Raw genomic sequence first — 4228 nt, 5'->3', positions numbered from 1 at the left:
GGGAGGATAGTTGGAGAGAAGAGGTGTGCTTGGAGTCTGGAAGGAGAGAGAAAGTTGAGAAAAGCAAAATACAAAGCCAACGAAGAGGGGATGGGGGAGTTGCAGAGGGGGCGAGGGATAGGGACGAGGATCAGGGATAAGGCAAGAGAGCTATAGAGTCTCATGTTGGGGATTGTTTACCATAGAATCATATGAATAAACCCATTGATGCTAGAATACAAGAATCATAAAAGATTAACTATGGGTGTAGTCCCTAAACCAAGAACACACAAACATATAGATTTACCCCATACATTATAATCAAATGGAGTAGAAGAATACCTGTGTGTAAGTTTAAAAGTCTCATAAGTATTGATCACGTAACTCTCTCCCATATGCTTGAAGATTAGTCCCATGAAGATTGTAACAAAGAATTACACAATGAAGTCCTAGCCGCTAAGATCTTCTATAACTTTTCACCCTTGGAATACTCTCACATGCACTATTCCTGTGGAGGAGTCTGTGCTTCCAAAGGTGTTAAAGTGACTGCTACAGGGACCTTTAGTTTCTATTTATAATAGAATCCCTAAAACCCTATTTCATTCTCACAATGAATTGGGCTAGGAGTTTCCTAATCAGAGTGGGTCTATAATTGCTTGGGTCCAATGGATCAATTGGTATCAATTAAGCTCACATAAAAATTATAACATCTCATCCTTAGGTTTTGTTTGGTATGCATTCTCGGAATTGATTGTAGGTCCATAATGCATTCTGAATGCCTCGATTCTTCTTTATTTTCTCGCTATAGAATACGTTCTAGACCCAAAATCTATTCCGAGAAAGTATACCAAACACAACCTTAAACTCATTTGTTGATTGTACCTGGCCGGCAATGGCCAACTACATCAATATATCTTGTTCTCATGGGGGAGGGGGTTGTAAACTTTTGCTATTAATAGTACTCCTCCACCACCAAGGATCATTCACTTAGGGATATTTGAGGCTAGAGCTGAAATTTTAGGGTATTACATAGGAGAATATATGGTTGAATTTTTGAAATTATGGGTTAAAATTTAATTTGACGTCATTCCAAACTAGGGGTATCAACCCTAAGCTGAAGTGGTTAGATTGACCGAAAAAAAATATATCAAATTGAATCTTTATTAGACTGGATTTAGTTTGAGTATTATGGAACTAGCTGAAAATTGGACTACATTAGGCGGATCAAAAAGCAACACCAAACTTCTTTCCACTAATGATAGGAAAAATATTGAAGCGGCAGCAGATGGAGTTTTACATGGGAGAGTAGAAGCACGAAGGCAATACTGGGAGGTGTACTAGATTTGGAGCAATGTCACTGATCTCGAACCACTGATGAATCCTAACAATTTTTTGATGTGGCCATGGACCACCATTGCTCTTCGAATTCAAGTGGAGGACTTTTTGTTTATACCTGATTTTTGTATAAAGTATGCTGACAATATCATGATCTCTCTCATCAAACTTATTGCCTCGTAGGCTATGGCTGAGAAAATCAGTATTGCAAACACTAAGGGGCCGTTTGATAACGTTTCTGCCGTTTCTGTTTCAAGAAACGACAGAAACATAAATTTCCGTTTGTAGAAACAGAAACGGAATTGAAGGTGTTTGATAAGTCATGTTTTTAGAAGTCGATAATAACCAGTGAAAAAATAGCCACAAGTCGTTTCCAGAAACGGCGAAACAAGTTGAACTTATTTCGCCTGGGTCGTTTCTTGAACCATAAATAAGTATAAATTTCTATTTTTATTTCTGAAAATAAGTGAAACGAAACAGTTTTATCAAACGCTTTTTGCTCTGTTTCTGCTATTTCTGGAAACAGAAACTGCAGAAACGCGTTTCTTAAAACGTTATCAAACAGGCCCTAATTTTTTGTTTCAAATCCTGAATGCTTTGCAACTATTTATTAAAAAAAAAAAAAAAAAACCCGAAACCGAATGATAATGAAATAAAACTGACGGTAACCTAAAAACCCTAAGAAAAAAACATGTTGAATATGAAGATACATGATAAACCGAACTTGGCCCAATAACAACCCTATATAAGAGAAAATTAGAAAAAACTGAAATAAGTCGAATCCAAACCAAACTAAAAGTGAACCTTCCTTATTGATTTAGCTTCATCTAAACTTGTTTTAGAGAATACTTTTTGCAATTGAATATTGAAGTCATTTCCTCTTTTTACAAGTTTACATTATATTTACTAAAAGTGAACCTTCCTTATTGATTTAGGCATCGTTTGACAACATTCTGTTTCTGTGTTTTCTTGTTCCCATAAATGAAAAATAACCTAAAAAGCGTTTGATAAAGTTGTTCCGTTTCACCCATTTCTAGAAACATAAATCAAAATTTATGCTTATTTACAATTCTAGAAACGACTTTGATGAAACAAGTCGGACTTGTTTTGTCATTTTTAGAAACGAATTTGAGAGGAAAAAAAGGTTGTTGGGCCCAATAAATCTCTCAACTATTTAAACTTAAAAAGAGACAATCGAATCCTCTCTCCCTTTTGGGCATCCGATGATACTATTAGGTTTTTTAGTGGCATTATGTCTGCAAAAAACGTTTCGAAAAATAAGTTTATTAAATACAAAAAAATCCGTTTTTGTTTCCAAAAACGTGAAAAATCATTTTTTCTGTTTCTAGACACAGAAACAATAAAAAACGTTATCAAACAGTGCCTAGTTTCATCTAAGCTTGTTTAAGAGAATACTTTTCTCAATTGAATATTGAAGTCATTTCCTCTTTTTACAAGTTTACGTTTAATTTTGATTTTGATTTTTAAATTCATTTGGCATGTTATCATCGTGAAAGGTGGACCTTATCAATCAACACAACTGAAAGTTGCACATCATCTTCTTCCTTGTGACCCACATTGAGTAAACCGTTGACCCTAACTTGACATGTACACAATCAACTTTAGAATTGGCCTCCCCAACTCCACTCTAATTTCTAGATTTTTTTCTCTCCATTTGTCGTTGTTTATGAGAACAAATATTTCATTTTCCCCTTGGGGCCATTGGTGGATTTGTTGAACCTAAATTCATAGGTGCAGTGAACATCTGGTGGCCACTCGGGTATACATCCTAAGATGTTACCAACCATTTAGATCCTCACGGCAATGGTTCAGTGTAGCAAAAGATTTATTTATTTATTTATTTTTACAACTTTATTAGTAATTGTTCGTCCTAGATTCCAAATCAGTCCTTCACGTTACTTATTTTAAAAGAGAGGTTGAATGAGTTCACAAATAAATCTCAACAAGAAGCTTGATTCACATGTATATATAATTGGATATATTTTTAGGACAAAGTTATTATTATTATGGATCTAAGGATATTATTAATGCCCTTATTTGTTGGAGGTATGTAATAGTTTCTACTATTCTCTGACATCCATCCAAGGCCAATGATGATCACTAGCAAAGGAAAATCTTTTTCACCATCAATGAAAGAAAACTACATGATCATATATGAAACACAATTAACACTTCAATTATCTAATAATACATGAAAATCGAGTATTCCTATTTGATAAATTAAGTGTTGACTGCATTTCATTCTTAATTTTATGAAATCTTTCCCCACATATCTATAGTAGAAGTGGAAGTTTGACCTTGGAGGTCTGAGCCTGCAGAGGGTTAGGTCTAAAAATTCTTCCTTTGAAAATTTTTGGTCTTGAGTTAGGGTCAAGGTAAGTAAAGGTTGATATCTGACTCACCCTAAGCTCGATCCTGATTTTTTTATTTTGATTCATTGATTTTTCGATGATAACTTTTTAAATTTTGGTAATCATTATCCACTGTTGTATAAACTACTTATATTTCTTATCTAATTATGTTTTTAGAATTTAATATTTATTTTACTTTATAATTGGAAGAGATTTAGATGCAACGTCAAATGAATTTTTAGTTATTTCATATTTTGTAGGGGTCAGGATCAGGGTCCAGGTATATCTGGCCCTTGGTGGCAAATCAACGTCAAAGTATACCCGGCCCTATCCAATTAGGGCCAATCAAGACAAGCTTGGGCTTGGTTAAGCCTTACAAGGTTGGACCTGAATTGAAGTTTATAGGCCTTAAGCCAAGCTTTATGGCGGACTTGGCCCAACTAATGAAACTCAGGATTAGGCTAAGACTTTAAGAAGCCCGCCCTAATACAGCTCTAATCTATAGGGTGGGGGTTTTCACAATCTCTACCCAAAAAAAAAAA

Source organism: Macadamia integrifolia, chromosome 2 (genome assembly GCF_013358625.1).
Source record: "Macadamia integrifolia cultivar HAES 741 chromosome 2, SCU_Mint_v3, whole genome shotgun sequence".
Lineage (NCBI taxonomy): Eukaryota > Viridiplantae > Streptophyta > Magnoliopsida > Proteales > Proteaceae > Macadamia > Macadamia integrifolia.
Note: the sequence above shows the minus strand (reverse complement) of the source record.